At 44.7% G+C, this 20,013-nt stretch overlaps 1 protein-coding gene across 4 annotated transcripts in view; it reads left to right on the top strand.

The window, feature by feature from the left end:
- LOC142572830 (calcitonin gene-related peptide type 1 receptor-like) overlaps positions 1–20,013 on the top strand; it is a 139,933-nt gene that overhangs the window by 91,800 nt on the left and 28,120 nt on the right. The window lies entirely within an intron of this gene.

Below are 20,013 nucleotides of genomic sequence, written 5' to 3'. Positions count from 1 at the left end.
TTAAAAAGAAGCTTAAAACGATAAATTGTGACCTTGAATGCTTAGAGTATCCAAAGAAATTATTCATAATAAATAAGAAACGCTATAACGTGATGTGCTTATAATCTATGGTCGAACTTACCCACAATGCGGTGAATTGCAGCCCGACCTCTGCTTATGAGTGCAAAGCCCCGTGTTTAATCATACCGCGCCTAATGGCTCTCACCGAGAGGCTGCAAAGTGTTTTCGAGTCGCTGGACAACTAGTCAGCTCGTACAGCTTAGTGCCGAAGCATCAGCTATCGCAAGCCACATTCTTGAATTTATGTTTTGCGCTTTACACGATTGTACCTTGCGATATGAGGAAAATACTTAATGCTTCACTGATAGAACCATTCTGACACCTGTTCGCAAATTTGAACATGGTTGGAGGCGATGTGGCTCGCATACTTGATTTCCACTTAAAAGAAAGGGCTTATTGGTGTCCTGTAAACATCCCTAACGCTGCCGTTGATGAACTCTCCGTCTGAGAGTTTGGAGCAGTGCAAACTTAGCTGAAAAACACAATATCTCAAGCTGAGAGAGAGCGAGGAAAAAGAGAGGGAAGGACCGAATGTTAATTAGCGCAATGACCGACTAGAAACACTGTGCACAGAAAAAGGTGTCAGTAAGAGGACAAGCGTTAAAAGAAGAGCTAGGTGGTGTGTGATCTTATAGTGCGCAAGCTCGGCGAGCTGCAATATCGTCGCCCCTATATGCATAGGAGCGACAGTGTTCATATCCCAGGCTAATACACCCGTATGAAGCTTTACACAGAAAATTTAACCAGGAAAATTTGAACAAGGAAAACTTTAACAAAGAATATTTAAACGAACTACAGGTAACCGTACAATAAACAGCAAGACATCTCAGGACAGTGGCAACTAATAACAAAAGGATGAAGGAACCAGACTTGTGCAGATTAATCCAGACCTTGGTAATCAGTCGAGTCGATCTACTCATTACTCTACTACCACCTAAGAAAGGCGGGCGGGGAAAAACTAAACTCCCTCATTAGACAAACACATAAGCGTGCTCTGGGACTCCCCAAGTGCGCAAGCACAGACAAACTACTACGTTCGGGCTATCCACAACACAGTGGATGAATGAATCGAGGGGCACCTTGCGGCCCAAGAGGAAAGGCTTTCGCGCACCAAGGAAGGCTCTCAGATACTGAGCCGCCTCGGCCGACGCGCTAGTTGCGCTCACAATAACAGAGTCCAGGGACCAGCGGCAACTCGTGCACACTTCACGATCAAACCCCTGACCAAAAAGCTCACGACGAAAGAAAGAAAGCCAGGGCAGAAAAACTCGCACAAACATTTCAGCATCGCGCAAACGTAATCTATGTTGACGTTGATAGATAGGTGAGAGACTGTTACACCATATGCGCGGTGACCGGCCACGGTGAACTGATTACCACAGCCACAGTAGACACAGCCACTGCCTTAGAGGCAGAAGGAGCCGCCATCGCGCTGACCATCTCAGCCCAGGCAATTGCATCTTGAGCGACTCTAAAAGGGCCCTTACGAACTTTATGATGGGTTGTACTGTGCCAATCACGGCAACACCCTTAAACAATTGCAAATCTAACAATAAGATAGGGTTTACAGGGTGCCCGCTTGCACGGGCAATCCGTGGAATTAGGCGGCTCAGCTGACAGCAGAAGGTTTATTCAACCGAGAGGTGGACACCTCTATCCTGGACTTCCTGCATGAAGGGATTACCAAATATAACGAAATTAGCGCTTATTATAGAGAGAACCTCGAAACATACGCCAACTGCATACGGAACTAGCAAGGGAAGATGCTACGATCTGGAGACAAATTGAAGCCGCTTCTATCCTCGGCCCCCATCGGCTGTCAAAAGTCTACCTGGATGAAATCCAACCAAACTGCCGACATTGCAACTCCATGAATGCTACCCAATATCACATTCTACGGAAGCGCGAGGGAAATCCTCCTCCACAGTCAGTACCGCCAACTCCCTCCCACGAGACATGAGAGTCACACCTGTCGATGACTGACTCCCAGATTCAGGCAGAGGTAACTCATAGCCGGAATTCAGGCACAGTAACTGGGCTGGAACGGTCGTGGCAAGCAATCGGCCACCACCACGCGGACCACCGGCAATCTAATTTAACGACGTCGTTATGCCGTAAATAAAGTTATTTCTCTCTCTCTCTCTCTCATGCATGTGAAGGTAATAACAGCTCCTGACACTAAGATCCTACATGGAGTGGGCATGTGGGAGACATAGCTTCCGTGAATGTCTCAGAAACACGAGTGACCTATAAGACGTTGTCTGCGATGTCATACGAACCAGCCCGTTACGGCAACACAGAACTCCAACAAAGAGCAAACTCTAGAAGAGAAAAATTTGACTGAAAGCGAGATATTTACACTTCATTATCATTGTGAGACCCGCAAGAAGTTACTTCTACACAAATAGCACCAGTGCATGAAAATCGCCAGCATTGCTTATTCAGGCGACGCGACATTTTTCATCATTGCCAAGTGTGGGTGAGAGCAAAAAAGCGAGGCGCATACTGCTCTGTTCTGACCACAGGGTTGAACGGGCTTACACTTCGAACCAAACAAACCGTGTAACGCGAATGTGTGAGCAAGGTGTGCTTAAGCTTTCAAACTTCAGATTTCAGACAGATGTATCACTCACCAGCGTCTGACGTGTTACGGGCGCGCCATCTTTTCCAAGTTATATTCTTCAGACATTTAATTTGCCGCTCTAAATGCACCGACACGTCCAGAAACATCACGTTTAAGAAAAAAAAAATGACGTTTCAAAGCAAACAACTCCTTTCTAATTCGCGCCGGTTGCCAGTAAAGGAGACGAGAGCCTACGGGCGTGTGTGCGTGCGTCGCCTGTTTCTACAGCTGCTTACTAGAGTGTTTTAGTTGCGCAATTATGGTCCGCTGCACTCAGACCGGCACGTGGCTGCAATTTTCACACGACCGCATAGCAGGAAGGCTAGTGGGCTTGCGCGCAACGCTCATGCCGGCCGTGGACCAAAGATCGCTTCTCTCGCTCGGCCTGCATAGCCCGATTGAGCGGAGCGTAAAAGCGCCCCTACTTGGCTTTTTGGTGGCTCTGCAGCCGCACCGGCCGTACGTCGCTTGCGTCTCGGAAAGGCGCGCTTATGGAATGCGAAATCTACGCAGTTTCCTGCAGTGTCTCAACGCGTAAAATGTGAACGACGCGCAAGTGGCACTGAACTAAACCTGTCTGTCTGCCTATGCAACGGCGCGACAGGGGTTCACCACAGCATTCGCACGGTGTGCGAATGCTGCATGCAATTGGTGGGAGGCAGCGGAGAGGCGCTGGAATATTGTATGGGCGTGGCGTATGATTCAATGCCGTGCCACATGGTCGCATGCTTGAAGAATTGCATCACTTACAGAATTGCGACGAGCGTTAATTATGCGTGGTACAAAGGTACGTCCACACTAGCGGCAAAAATGCGTGCGGCATGCCGCAAGCGGCAGAACGTGCCGCCATCGGCATGTCCACTCTTGGGGGCGTTTCTGCCGCCGCGGCAAGCGAGTGACACGCTATCATGTAGGATCACTGCGGCTGTGACCAGCGATGAAGAAAACGCACATTTTCTTGTAGCGTTCGCCCATGTGAATGAATCGGCCGGTGTCCTCCATGGGCGGCAAGCGGCATGTCGCAAAAGATAGCTTCAAGGTCCATTTGCTCCGCGGCAGGAAAATGTCGTTCGCTCGCTTTCGCAGCGTGCTTTTTACCGCCTGCGGTGTGCGGCACGTGTTTTTTGCGCTAGTACGGACGTACCTTAATGCTCTCAAACTCGCGGTTGAAGGCTAGCAACATGCAGCCACGCAACTGAGTATTCACCCTTGACGAGCCTCAGAGAACAATCATCAGTAGGAAAGCCTGATTTGTCAACTACTGCGAAAAAAAACTCATCCCAGGTTTCCAATTAGTCTGGCTGCGGAATATCCACTGCATCCGCGAATGGATTAATCACTTCCATCCATCTCGTTCTCTGCCGCCACTAGGCAGAGGATCAGGCACATCAGTTCGGTCATATCAGTTTCATTGTTAATTAGTTGCGTTAGGCAACCTGAATAAGTTACTGATAAAATGGGGAACGCTATCCCTTCAGCGGTTCTTTGTTTTTCTGTTGTTCTTAATGGCACAGCTTTCGTGTACATTGATAAGACTGTCACTCCAGCCGCAGCTAGATAATATGACGTGATAGTATTGCCCAATAGACATTATTGAGAATGTACGACTCTTGGCCATACTGTTGGATGCCTTCCAGTTGTGGTCTTGTGACGGGTGAGCATGCCTGTTTCGTTAACTATTCAGACCGTTCAGCAACATACCCGCTAGAGGTAATGAGTTACAACTGGTGCGATGCCCCGAAAATGGCAATATAAACGTGCATTTCAATGTTTTCGTTATGCTGGAGACCGACTAAGTCACCCCACACTTCAGTGCATATTATATGCCTCAGTTGCACTCTGCCTCTTTGCACTCTTTGCACAGTTGCACTATTTGCACAGTTGCACTCTGCCAGTTGCACTCTGCCATGAGCTCGCACAGGCACACTAACCTTAAATAGAAAGCGCCTACAGGCCTGTTGGCTCTTCAGCTATTTTTCTTCGTCTTATAAGACGAAGAGAAGCGGTAGACGGCCGTGGTTCGCTGTCGCTTTTTACTTGCAGTTTATACTTGGCATTCTGACGATTCGTTAAGCCTATTGTATAAAGCGCTGTGTTTGTCAGATGTACATTTGAGGTATGGGTTAGCTAGCTACCGGTGTGAAGTTACACCTAATGTTTACATTATGTTATCGTGGCTGTAGCATTCAATGCGTCTTATGTCTTATCAAGCAAAAAGAAAGAAATAGCAAGAAAGGCACTCGCGATAGGATAATGTGCACCAAGGCCATGGAGGTGACAGATTCGGTCACCAGAATACACAAGGCGTTTTCTTTTTTTTTAACGTTAACCCAATTTTCAAAAAAAAAAAACCCTGTGGAATGAGCACAAATTTTCTGCTTGAGCTGGAATAGTCAAAGAGAGGGACACTACTGGTACAATAAATCAAAATGCATAATGGGTAAATTTGCAATATTTCACTAGTTATGTTTGGCTTAGCTGTTCTAGCACGGATATTGTAATGTACGAATCGAAGCCAGTGATTTCACAAAGCACATTCACGAGGAACCAATTTTGAAACTAACAACAGGTTTGAGGTAAGCGCTGTTAAACTTCCGGTGATGGTGCTCTGTTGTCCGGCTTAAGTACATTTCAACAACAACAACAACAAAAGAGGACGTTTGTGCGTTGAAGCTCAAAAATCTCTGTAATGCCACTGAAGCTTCTTCGCAAACTTTGCCTGCGCATATCTCTGAATTGGAGTGTATTTCCGCATTCGCCACAAATGAATAAGATTTGCGAACTCACCGTTTACAATTGGTGAAGTTCAATCTGTTCCACAGAGTAATTATATTAAAAAGTCAATTCTGCGCTTAAACTTCCCGTGCAAATAATCTATGCATTTTAGAATAATGCAGCCAAAGTAGTATGATGGTGCTACATGCCGCGAGCGATATTTTAGTATTCTGTCGACGACTAAGAAACAGAACACTGTTCTTAAATGATTGCTTGAGGCTTACTTGGAAAAGAGCACAAGGAAAAGTGATATTCGGATGATTCGCTTAGTGCATGACAGATGGCATCTAATGCTGCCCTACAATTCTGTATGTGGCTCCCAGTATACACAGGAATTCCACACTGCAACAGATGAGAAACCATGTCATATTCGTGCCTTCATAGAGCACGTTCGTTATGATCCACAAGATTGATAGCCAACGGAAAGTGCAGTCGAGTGCAAAAGTCTAGAGACTACGGCACACGCATATATATATATATATATTCTAGCACAGCCGTGAAAGTGAAATTGTATAAAAGCATGGCGCTGGTCAAGCAGGCGCCCGTGAGCAGTGCACTTGGTTTTAGCCGTTATGCCTAGGCAGAGAAAAAGAAAGAAATGCAGCGGCAACTCTGGTCCTTGAACTTTTGCACTCGACTGCACATCAGCAGCACCATGAGCAAGAGAGAACTGGAACTTGCTTTTCCCATAATGCTTCCTCTCAAGCCTTCCCCGCAGCCTTTAGTTCGTTCCGTATTAATGCATGCTAAATTCGCCAAATCTTATTCTTTTACAATGTCCTAAGACATGTTCAGACACTCATCTATTAAGCCTTAATTGGTTGAATATGAATACGTACCAAATTATCCATATGTTAATGTTCTTGTGGCGTACCTACATATTGCACTTAAAGAAGCTAACTTGGCCGACATTGTGAGCGACAGGGACAGTTCGTTTTTCGTGGTTGAAACGATGATGCGGCTCACATGCGCACCTGAGCTATGACAGCCTCCGTTTTTGGGGGCACCTTAAAGTACTGTTAGCCTCTTGGGACTCTTTAGCAGACATGGGAAAGGTTCATGAAGTGGCGCCTTTTTTTTTGCGTACCACCATCATGATAAAGATACCGCTGTTATTACCCGGCATGAACTTCGCGGCATTGTTTACAGCAACGAAGTGTCACAGACGATGATACTGCACTGGCTACTGGTCCAGGTTGTAATACATGAGCAACTGGTGCAGCTTGACGCATAATTGGAAAGGGATGGATAATGACGGAACATAGTGTAAATGAAATATATTCCGTGTCCTTATGGACCAAAAAACCCGACCTGTTTATGAGGCACGCCGTATTGTGGGGATTCCGGAGTAATTCGGACCGCCTGCGGTTGTTTAACGTACACCTACATATAAGTACACCAACGTTTCGGTTCTTTTGTCGTTTTTCATTTCACCACAGTCTAAATGCGGCCGTGATGACCGTTATCAAACCAACACCTCGACCTCAGTATAGCGCACCACCATAACCACTGGACTGCGGTGGCGGGTACACGAAGTCTCGACCTTCAAGTATGCAACGGGTGTTTAAGCCTAACGAGATACTAAATATATACGCAAAACTGTTGCAGGGTCCGAAATTACAGTAAGAAAAAAAAACTGGCCTGCTGATAATAAAGGACGAACGTATAAACATTTATTTAAATGTTTCTGCAGGAAAAGAAGAAAGAAGGAAAATAGTTTACGTTACCTGTTAACTTAAACAAACCGCATAACGCGCCCGAGAAACATTTCTCGGTGGCCCCGATAATGCCATCGCAATGAGGTGGTACCATCGGACATGACGTTGCGAAAACCGGAGACGATGCGTGTTGCCGCCCTAATGATTATGCGGCTAATTGTCACAACCACGCGGAAGATGTAGCCAAAATGCAGTTTTAAAGCTTCCTTTGACGTAACCGTAGAAGCGACGCCATCAACAAGCTGAACAGTCTCAGCAACCATGACGCGCATAAACTTCCGTTACGCATCACGAGTTGCCTGCTGTTATTAGGAGGCACCGTTCTACGTCACGGGAGAGTGAAATGTGGATTAGTAGCCGCGAAAATTCTAGCAGAAACTAACGTGCATTTTTTTTTTGCCTCTACTACGAAGTTTCTGCATTACGTACCATCTGCAAAGCATTATACTGCCGGGTCGCAGGCATCGTTCAATTGCGCGTCATAACAATTCGAAACGAATCAGTCTGTCCTGCAGCCACGGGGTGAACAAACAACCTCTTGCTTCCTGTACATGCGCTGTGCCTCCCAGTCGCTTCCCGGTCTATTTGCGCAGCTCCTGTCGCGACGGAGCTTGAGTTCGCTCGTGAGGATTTGCTCGTTGTTTACGCTCCTCGGGCGGCGAGCGCGTGTCCTTGGCTGCCGATTATTTTTGGTCGCCTTCATCACCGCATGACTTGGCTGTCCATAGCTCTTTTCTGTGTGCTTTGCTTGGGGAAGCAAGCAATTCGGGCCCCTGTAATTCGTTATCGCGAAGTGGCCTGCTACCCGCAACCATGCGATCTTTCACACATAGACGTGTCAAGGCCGCATCATTCTAGGATTTCCCGCCGTCTGTGTTGGGCAAGAAACAGGCAGATCGCTACATATCCGCTGTAGAGTGGGACAGAAATAGATTCGTCGCATTTGCTCAGATTGTTCGAGTATTCTTTCTTTTTTTATTAAGGCGAATGCCTTCAGTGGTTCATACCCCCGATGGCTTTGAATAAAGAAAACGCGTCGTCCGGTTCAATTGTAGAGAAACTATCATCATCAGTAATGGCATATACCTCCCCTAAGCAAAAAAAAAATATTCAATGCATCATCACTCTCGCAATGCCGAGGTTACAAGCACTCAACAAAGTGAAGCGTACAGTGGATACATTCATTGGAATCCCGCATATAACGCACAGCAACGAGGCGTCTAGTCAAGTGGTTCCAAAAAGACTGCGTGACCTTCTCAATGGCTCACACCCCCTTCAGCAAGCAAAAAGTGCAATGTCCCATACACCCGTAAGACTGATGCTACAAGCGCTCAGCAAAGTGAAGCGAACAGTGCATGAATTCAGTCAAATTACCCTGGCAACACACATAACAGCACACGTTTCAATCGCCTGCTGATAGGATGCAACGTAAAGTCGAAGAGAAGCGTCTTTGGCGCGAGTCCGACCCCGCTCTACGAGCACCCAGAGCCGCAGCTAAGCGTCGAAAACTAGCCGAAGAAGCCGAATTGCGAAAGCCGCAACGCGACGATGTGAGACGGCGCATTACCAAGTGGGCAGCACACTTTCGCCTTCACGTGTCAGAAGTGTAACATGCTGCCGAACTTTTTCTTTTATTTTTCGCGAGAATGACTAACCTTTACAGATTTCTGTGCTATAGTTGAGAGTTCTAGTGTAGCGCCTGCTTACTATTTGCTTTAGTTGAAAAAATATTCCTTTGCTTGCAACTTACAAACCTGCAGACTAATTTACGCAGATGAGTAACGAGAAATCAAAGATATGCGCTGACCCTGGCGAAAACTGAGTGTTCGTTGTAGGCTGTTGCTTGTTTTGCATATTCTACACTTATCTGGTGTTATCAGGTGAACTTAAAGGTTTTAAAAATTGGGTGTAGAACTCTCGCAGGACGATTTCCTGTCCCATAGATCTTAACTTTATCATATGTTTGAATTGGGGAGGACTAAATAATTTATGAACAGTACGGTGCAGATAATTTTTCTTTTTGAGCAGCATGTGTCTGAGGCAACGTGTGCGGAGCATAAACACACAGGTTGCATGATATTACAGGTTGTATCAGATGAAAGTAAGCGTAATTGTACTCATCGCATTTTGTTGTACATTAGTTCATTAACCATTTTGCTCAGGCTTCGTTTCACACAGGTTCTAACATGGCCATCATATCTGTATAGCTTTTTCTTCTTAATCCTTTTGTGTAAAAGTCTGCCAAAGGCACCAGAAATATGTGTCCGACTCTCTACATTTCCTCAGCAAAGGCACTATTTCATTACAGAAAGCGATTACTGTTAAGCTTTACGTAAAAAGGCTGTTGATAAACACGTGAAAAAACAAAATAACTAGTAATGCATTAAGTTTAACTAGTAGCCGCGACTAGATTCGCGCAAGGCGCTAGAAGAAGCAACGTTCCCGCATCGTGCATTGTAATAGTGCAACAGTGGTATCGATCAGGAACTGAGCCGAACAAGGAAAACCGAAAACAGCAAAAAAAAGAAAAAAGAAAGTTATCGTTGCTCGACGCGGAACTGGTCTAGAACGTTAGGATTTATTTCATACTGGAACGAAAGCGAAAGGGAAAAAATACCGGTTCTTGGTTTAGGCTGACCGCCTTTTCCGGAGGTTTTCGTCCCTGCGTAGCATGTACTTATGACTTATCCGCGCAATCCGATTTATAATACAGACCATCTGCCCGTGATTCTAAAAGTGGCTGCACCGTTAGTGCGGTTTTTACCGCATTGCTTCAGGGAGCACACTAGGTGCTGTTTTAAGGCTACAGTATTTGCCTTGCATACGACGCGCGGACTCACCAGATTATAATGCCTGCGAAGTGCCACAGTGGAACACGTATACTTGGTACCTGTCCCTGGTACAGCTGTGAAGGCAGGTGTTGACATCTTTGTTAGCGCCGATTAACAACAGGCAGTTCAGTCAAAACGTATTACTGCAGTGATACTTTTGACTGAACGGCCGTGGGGGTCCTTCCGGACATATCACTGAAGCGACCCATCAAAGCTCTTAGAATATTTCGTTAAGAAAGGCCTACATTCACGGCTGTGAACGCGCACTACAAATACGAGCGTGTACCCCACGTGATTGCCTGAATACAAACTAATTTTTGAAAATCGCATTGTGGCAAATAGCACGATTCTAGTCCTTGAGCGAGACTACTCGAAGAGACAGGCATTACTTGCACCAAAAATTGTAATACACAATCTGATAATGCATAAATTAATACAGCAAACAGCTTTTTGACTAATTACCTAACGGCACATATTGAAATTTAACAATTGATTGTAGCCCATGAGCCTTCAAGGAATGTTCTCTTGAGTATAATTCCTTAGTGGCAAATTTTGAAAATTGGAGCCCTCCAGTGTTGCTCAGATTATTTTTTTAAAACAAAACGTTGTTTCCTGCATTCAAGCACAAAGTAACTGAACTTGACAATGTATTTGTTGCAGAGTTCGGGAATTATCTCAAGAGTGGTGCCATCTTATATTTGAATCCAATTGTATCCGCCTTGCGATCTCTCTGGCTACAATTTGCAAATTACACTAGGTGCCGTAAGACAATTAGCTAACGACTTAGCGATTTTTTTTATTCTGGAATCACGTGCTTCGATTTCTCGTGCAATTAATGCCCGCCTGTTTGAGCGATACAGCTCGAGGATTAGAATTGTGCTTTCTGGCACCTGGAATTCCTTAAGAGTACGTAAAATCTTCACAGCAACCACCGGTATGATCGCATCTTAATAAACACTCACTCCTCACTCCTCTGCTTGTATACTCTTCCCTTTACTCTTGAGCATAGCAGCACGACTGAAGGCACTGTGCGGTTCCACCCAGCATATTCTCTCTCTCGCTCGACAGCGATTCCTTTAACATAGATTACTGGAATGGTGTTGAATTTACATATTTCTTTTCCACCTACGCGCAGTCTGAAGAACAAATAACAAGGCATAGTTTTTAAGTGCAGCTTATCAGCAGCGTGGAGTTTTTGTACAAAATAAATATGTGCTGTTTTCCTGCAATTATTCTTTGGTTACGCAAATCAAAATGAAGTGGATCGTACCGGTTTTAACCATTATATTATCAAACCGCAGTTGAACCGTAACTGATCCGTTTTCATTGAACAGAATCGATAAGCGAAACAACATAAATGTTGTGGCTGAACCCATCTCACTATGACCGTCGAAGGTAATTGCGTTATAATTAAACCAACACAACGACACAAAGTATTGCCTCCATCGAAACTAGTTATATATGAGGCGTGTACTGCAGCGGGACTCATCTTTCGTGCTTTCCTAAGAACGCTGAGCGCCATCTAGCGCTGCCGCCAAGAAGCCTGCCCATGGCCTCCGAAATGCAAGGCCCGACGGTTCGTGCGAACGCTGAGAAATGCGTCGTGAGGCAAGCGGGCTCCTATCTCGAGCTTATTTCCGGACACGCAGCGCAACCTAGTGGCGCTGCCAGGAACTCCGCGCGTGGCCACTGACACGAGAAGCGTCGGGCGCTGGTGCTTGCGAACGCTAAGAATTTTTTCCTCGCTTTGCCGCACACTCAGTGGCACATACGCCGTGATCCAGGTTGGTGAGAGGGTCATTGAAGAATGGCACATACACTGTAATTTCGTGGTTTAGCTCGCTAAAGCTCTGGCGTGAAAAGAGTTTATTTAACAGTGACACACACCTACTGGCACATACCAAGTGACTAAATTGTCATCAGAGGAATTCACTGGAGAAGAGCGCAGACCGAGTAACACGTATCTAGGCCTCCAAGTCGATGCCGAGGAGTTTCATTGAAGAGCGGTACTTACCCAGTCCCGCATATTGGGTGAGCAATGACGGCGTGAAAAAGGTTTGTTGAAGAGCGGCACGAGGTACGCATTGCCACATACTCAGTTACCCAAGTTAGTCCGATGGTTGGTTTCGAACCATGTCAACTCACCCCAGCAGCCCGATGCGGCTCCCATTCGACCACTTCCTGCCCCATGTAGGCGGGAAAACAGTTAGATACATACACACAGACTTATGCAGGTGGATACTTGGCCCGCAGAAAGGGCGTGACGTAGCCCAAGACGAGGGTGGTGATGTGGGCTTCTTGGTCGGTCATCAAGGAAAGGTATCTGTATAGCACATACGGATATCTTTATAGATACCGCATTGCGCTATAGAGATACCGTATTGCGCTATACAGATACATTTCCATTGTAGCCTAAGAATGCGAAAACATTAAAAGTTTAGCTTCGACATTCCGGGTGCAACACTTCTTTGTGGCAGCTAGTTCTAACCACTCCTCAAGAGAAAGCACGCGTGCGCTCTTTTTACCTCTGCTTAGGCAAAATAGACATACTTTATTTCGACTTAATGAGCAGATTTGCACGGCTCGCGAACAGAACGTATGAATCGGCAAAGCACGCGCTTTCCTAGCCGAGAAGGGCACAGTTAAGTCAACGTGACCCTTATTTGACAAAAGTACACTTAGTGCAATGTGTAAGCCATTTTTTTTTCGCGTTGCAGAATTATTCACATTTATTACACCGTAAAATAAAAGCATCCGCTTTTCTCGTGAAACCTTACCGGTTCCACACTGCTGCATTAATTAAGCGTCCGCGCCGGCGCAGACAAGATGGGTATCTCGTTTCTTTAGTGGACGTGACCGAACGTCGCAGAAGAGATAAGAACACCAGAGGTTATCTGTGCGAGGCACTCCTCTTTCAACCTTACGCGCAGGCCCCTTGGTGCCCAATCCCTCGATAATGAAGTCGAGGCGTCAGCTCATTTGAAATTCTGATCCAGTGAGGAGCAGGATTAAGCTGTAGTCGACAGTGAATTCGCGTGCAGCCCCTAAAGCACGTCGTCTGGAACTCTGCCAAGAACGCTGGCCTCCGCGAATGATCTATTCTGTAGAGTTGGGCCGTTTAACAGCAAGCTAGTGGCTTTTTATAAAGGAATTCTAGAAGGCAGCGTAAAGATGTTGGAGCGTTGAGGCACGGTACCGACATGCCGCGTTGGAAATACAACAAAATAACTTAAAGTATGCTAAAGACAAGCACTAACTCTGTTTAGACTGCTGGGGGTGTTTATTTTCCGGGAGGACGCCCTGTAGCGTTGATGTGATATACACAAAAACCTGGACGCTTTCCACGTGCAGAAATCTTCAAAGTGGCTTAGCGAACCATTGCCCATGAACTAGCGTCTGTGTATAACTGTATATTTGATCTGTTGGTAGCTTGGCAGTGCTTATTATCCTGAGTTGAATAGCTCTACTTCCTGGGTTGAGCCACAATAGAGAGAGATAGAAACGGGGTGGGGAAGGCAAGGAGGTTGAGCGTAAGAGATTCCGGTTTCCTAGCCGGCACTTGGGGAAGGCTAAGGGCAAATGAAACACGAAATAAATTGTGGAGAGATCATGCAAAGGCCCGAAATAAATAAATAGAGGACGCGGGGAACGTCCGCGAGAATACAGTCGCTCTAATAGGCCACTCAAGCGCAAGAACTTCAAGAGTGCCTTCACTGACTTGTGGTGTGACGAATGCATAGGCCTGCGTTCCAGGACTGTCTGCTCCGAAACTGGCTGGTCATCAAGACAGGTCCGCGTTATATATTCTGCAGCAGCACAGTCTTGTCTTTCAATACATAACTTTCCCTCCTAGAGCGGAGTAATGTTGCGTGCTAGATGAGAAACGACCACACAGAGAGAGAGCACAAAAGGACTGCGCCTGCCCTTGTGTTCTCTCTCTCTCTGTGGTGGTTTGTTTGTGCTGTAATAAAACTGTCTTCAGCAAGAGCTGAAACAAAATTTTGACAGAAAAGAAAACCCCGAATTTTGCCAGGACCAACTCCGTTAAGTATTCCTTGTTTCTTCGCACAATAACCGAATGAAACAACTTGTACATATCACTTCTTATTGCCACTGACATCATTGAAAGAGTTCACAGCTAAACTTGCAACAGTTGAAAAATGTAGTTCTTCATTTTTTGTCTTGTTTTTTCTGTACTTCTGCCCCTCCTGCAAGGGCACTTATAAGGTCTACAGTATTATTTAAATAAAAATAAGATAAGATCACGGATGATCCAATTGAGCGAACGGTAATCACGGAAAAATAAGCTGCGCACGATAATGCCACCCCGCTCCCTAACTACTTAACAGCACTTTCAGATCTTGCAAACAAGGCGAAAAAATAAACGAACTGCATCAAAAAATAGAACAGAAACAAAAAGAAACAAATAAGCACGATGATCAAATACAAACAATCAAAAATCCAAGTACAGAAAACGTGTAAAAGTGTGCTGACGCGCATAGAAGGGTGCTACGTACACTGTGTGGACGAGTTATAGGTCTACATGATATCGCTGAGTCTTCCTAAGCTCCTCTGGACTGACGAAGTCTGAAAGCGGAATAACCTGCCTGAGTAAATGTGCACACGCCAAAAGGTAATCCGGAAAACTCAATTTATTCGCAATTCAGATGCAGAAAGTAAAATTTCCGAGTGCACTGAAGAGTTCTCAAAGCAAATTTTAGACTGTTGGACTCAGTTACATGCTAGATTTATGCGACCAGAAGGAAATTGGTTTTATCGTGGACTACATGGTTCGCATAGTGTGCTGCGCCGGGGAGCACATATCACAGTACCGGCTAAAAAGAGAGATAGGATAGTTCAACAGCGCAAAATATAGAGGACGAAAGGCATTTATCACGCTCATAATCCTAACATCACATTAGTGCAAAGGGAGTAGGTGAACATTTGAATAAATATAGGCCCGTTAGCCTGTCCTGGATATTGTACAAAATGTTAGTTAAACTAATCTTCAATAGAATCAGGGCAGCAGATGATTTCAGTCACCACAGTCAGCAGGCCGGCCTTAAAGATAAATGTTCGACAATGTCACATTCTTATCGTCAATGAAGGAATTGAGAAATCGGTTGAGTATCAGAAATATCTTTACAATGCCTTTATCAATAACAAAAAGTACTCGCAATCTTTAGACATAGCAGTAGTCTTGGGCGGATTCTGCAGTAAGCAGCAGCGGAAGCATGTATGAATATTTCACTGAATATCAATAAAAACCCAACAGCAACCCTAATTCCGTGCAATAATAATAATAATAATAATAATAATAATAATAATAATAATAATAATAATAATAATAATAATAAACACTCCAAAAATAAAATTTGAAAAATAGTGATCAATGATTGGCCACACAAGGAGGTACACTTTCTCTGAAACATTTACAGGGTGCTTAGAAAATCCATCTATGCTGTTAGAGCGGAAATACTTAGGTGTGAGTATCAACAGAAAACACTTTAGCAACCCATCGTTCACTGGTTACATTCTGTCCAGCAGCGACAGAGATGACTAGAAAAAAGTGACTTGGGGCATTAGACAACAATGTCCGAGAGACGAGCCTAAGGTGATTTTGCCGAGCACAAGGATAACGTTCATTGTACTAGCAAGAGAGCGATAGTGGACAATAGACAATCATGACCAGCCGCCTACTGCTTTCCTGAAAAAAAAAGTGTCCGTTGTATTCATCCGGCATAAAACGTGTGGGGCAATAACTTGGAGGTTAACAAGAAATGTTTAGAAAAACTTGATAACAATCGCTCGTCCGGTGTTTCTTTCCTTCCCTTTCTTTGATCGCGTTTTTGTCGCTAGAATTTTTTTTTCTGTTCTTAAGAACCTAGTGATCACGCGGCAAGGGATGGATCAAGAAAAGAAAATTGATAGCGTAATGTTGAGACAAAAACAAACTGGGATAGCCATTAGGTTAGTGGAGATTGAAAAAGGAAATATAGTTAAGCAAGTTGTATATGGCATAGAGAAGATAACCGGTTATCTACTAGAGTTACGCAGAGATTGCGGAGAGGAGGGCGGATCACTCCAGGATGGCAGAGAAATATAGTTGTTAACAACTCCAGTAAGCATTCTTGAATACAGAGTTGTCTAAACCGTAGAGAACTTATACAGAAGCGACGAACAATTACGTTGGCTAATTTCTGTGACGTCATGACAAAGGCCAAACTATTTCAATAAATGCACCTCTCGGGAAACGTTTCACAGTCCGTAGTCACAGAGGGTAACGGCGGTGCGGTTTTGTGAATGGAGCTCTTAGGATGTCAAGGACGCTACCGACCACTTATGATGTAAAGTAAAGGTAGTGCGATGAAATTACAAAATAGAAGGCATTTGGGTGAAGTCAGTTGGTGCCAGACAGGGGTGATCGCAGATTCCTAGAAGCGTGCTTGGACGTGCCCTGGGAAAAAGACAACTGGCCAAAGTGTGCTGAAAAGTGCAAAATTGAGCAGTGATCAAGCTTAAGACTATGAAAGATGGACTATGGTCAACACGTTTTATGTCATTGCTGCAGTATCTCTATGAAAAGGACCTGCATGCTTATATTTAGCTCCATTATAACGTTATTCTGCGTGGCCGGCCAAGCGCAACAAAGTGCCCTTCATCTTGCTGTGGTCATTAAACAGCATGATGAGGATTATTACAATTAAGATGATGATAACAATGAAAAGTCAGTGGGCATTGTGCCAGTAAAGATTATTATCATCCTGTATGCGAAAAGGAGCACCATCACTCATCACAGCTTTCACAAATGCTGCGAGCAATCAGGGGAGCAACAAGCAAAGCTGCTACAAGCTTCTATTCTAATTCGGAAATCAGCCCTCCGCAATTGAAAAAATTTCCGGGCCACCTCCACTTCGACTGCCTGTCAAGCGACGTCAGGAAAACCATGAAAACTCCCCATCTTATATGATGTGCATACGTTTGCTAGGTAATTAGACCGAAGAAAAATACACATTTTTCGTTCGACGTTTATTTCGACATTAGCCCTCTGCGATTGGTCAGAAGATTTCGGGCTGCGTCCATTTGGACTGTCTGTCACGCGACGTCACAAAACCGTGAGAACACACCACGTGAAAGTGACGTGCACGCGTTAAATGTGCCATATTATGCAGAACAAAACAGTTTTTTTGTAATAGCCGCAGACTGCCCCGTTCCAGAAGGAATAGAAGATGGCTACCGCCGATCGCTCTGTCACTGGCTGCTCGGAGTTGCCGGCTAGCATGGATTTATTTGCGTATAATAAAAAATATTGCGTGGCAGTGCAACGTTGTCGAGACCGTTTGGGAGCTATACGATTTCACTCTGCCAACTTTTTTTTTTTTGCTGAGGATCTGTTTTAACAGCAATTCTAACCTTCTGCTGCACACCGCCGCAATTTCGACCCACCACCGCACGCTAAGCAAGGGGAAGCGGACCAAACACAGACGCCGGCACCACGCTCCACATTCGGTTATCTACTTTCACTTCGGTACCTTGGCTCCACCGACACCCTCTCCATTTCAGCCTGCTTCCTGCCTCTTGTCAGCAAATTAGATTTTTAAAAACGCTCAATGTAGGCAATGTCAGTCACTTCGAAAGTAAACAAAAGTGTCCTCCTATAAACAAGGAGAGCGTTTGATTAGGCGCTTCAACCAATGCTTCTGGTTACCGCCTAATGCTTGCGTCGGTGGTCATGCAAATTTGACGTCATGGGATCGGAATAAAAACTGATTCGAATAGTTTTACTTTATAGGACGCCATATGTCAATTTCGAAATGCAGAAGCTATACAACTACTGCACAGCTACGCCAACCAAGGGTTTTCACTTTCAAGGAAAGCCGAAATCTGTTGCGCCCTGTGTTCAACAAAGAAAACAAACGCCTCTTAGTCGACGCCACTGTATCGCTTCAACATAGATGATGCAGAGCCGCAGTTTTCCAGAGACTGTACTGCGACCAGCGTGGCGCACTCAGTGAACGGCCATTTCTTTCGTTCTTTACAAGCATCGAAGCTGACGCCACCGCGCGTGGTGAATTTCTTTCGCGACGCCGTTGGCATCGTAAATCTGAAAAGGGCTGCTACGCTTCCGGGTAGGGTTCACCAGCGTTCAGGCAGGTACTCAGATGGCGAAGAGGCTTTGTATGGTGCACGGTACGGCAGCTGACATGATGCGTCATCTCGAGCATACGGATTAAGGCGGAAGCAGCGAATCAATCTTGTATGCGCGTCGCTCGGATGGCTGCGGATCGATAAAGTGGACCACCACGTTTCGGGAGGAGTACAGGCACGCCAGCAGGAGCAGCAAACTGCCTGCAACTTTTTTTATCGTTTTCTTTTTCTCTTTTGCCTGCGCTTTATCCCAGGGAGACACGCGCAGGCTTATTCGATGCCGTGAAGACACTGGCTTTGTTTATGTCATTCTGAGGAAACAGCAAGCCCTGGATAATGCTTCCTTGCTGATGGTAGGAAGAGCTTCCGCAAAACACATCTTGCCTATATCACTGGCTTACAATGTGGCATACAGTGTGTCCCAGCCAACTTTAGTCTGAGTTTAAAAATATGCGTATGCGACGTAACCTAAAAGAACCAAGGTAACGTTGTTAGCCGTTGGTTGGACATACTGAAATTATTTTTTAATTCCGGCTAATTAGATAAGTAGTCTTGATTGATTAATTAACTTCTCAGATATTATAATTAGATGAGAAGTGTCAATGAGAAAATTGTAAAGCGACATGAAAAACTCTCGATACACCTTTCTGTTACTCAGTACGTGCTACATAAAAGTTTTTCCGAGCTTCTGTGAAAGTAGACTTCAAATGCCGCTCGAGGCACTTTCTGTGCATTCGATGGCCTCTTTATATATATATATATATATATATATATATATATATATATATATATATATATATATATATATATATATATATATATATATATATATATATACATATATATATATATATATATATATATATATATATATATATATATATATATATATATATATATATATATACGTTTTTTCTTAACACGGAGAGCATTGTGTGCAAGTGATGGGTTTACAATTGTCCTTAAAGTAGAATAGCACGCAAAGGCTGCACTGTGTAATGCACGCTTATTTCTTTACACAATCTTTAGCGGATAGGCAACTCCAGCGTCGATCATCATCGTCTTACTACACTGCAGAAGTGTTTCCCGAAGTTTTCCGGTTGCAGTTGTCGTGCAGGTTAGCAACTGAGGAGGGGAATGAATAAACGGAAGGTGTAACTTTTGGAGGAAGTTGATATGGGCCTTGTGGTGAGCCGTGCTTCTTATCTCACTGACCTGTCGGTCGCATGATCTTGGGCCTGCTTAGTCCGATAGTTTTCAAGGCACGCGCAAGTCGGTCGCGCACATGCATTTGGTTCTGTGTGACCATTGCTGCGTTAAAAAAAATGGTGAATTCTGCGGGGATGAGATAAAGCTAATGTTTTTTTTTTGCGAAGAGTTTGTGCTAACGAGACCATACTTGCAGATAATTAATGGGAGAGCTCTTTGGTAATGAAGCAAAGGGTGAGTGAGAAACCTTATTGTGGACCAAATTTCGAACGCTGAGCTACACTCTCTGTGTTTCGCAAAACAATATAATTTGAAGTAACCACGCAGTTCAATGTTTTTTGTGAGATTTAGGGAAGTTTTACTTCTAAGTTGAATGTATAGAACAGTCGTACCTCCGGCATTAGCACTGTCGTTGGCAGTCTCGAAAGCATTTAGAGGCAGACCAGGTGTCGTCACTAGTTACTCGATTATGCATCCTCAAAGTATATGCCTGCTTGTAACCACCGTAGCGAAAAATGATGATCTAGAAAGAAAGCACTAGAGATTACCAGAAACGTTGTGCCTCACCTTGCATCTAAGCTACTTAAACTAAATTAGTGGACTCTATGCTTCTAGTAACGTTTAAGATGCAGCGTGTACCTGCATTGAA

Source organism: Dermacentor variabilis, chromosome 2 (assembly GCF_050947875.1).
Source record: "Dermacentor variabilis isolate Ectoservices chromosome 2, ASM5094787v1, whole genome shotgun sequence".
Classification (NCBI taxonomy): Eukaryota; Metazoa; Arthropoda; class Arachnida; order Ixodida; family Ixodidae; genus Dermacentor; species Dermacentor variabilis.
The sequence above is the reverse complement of the archived record's forward strand: the minus strand, read 5'-3'. Positions and strand labels throughout refer to the sequence as shown.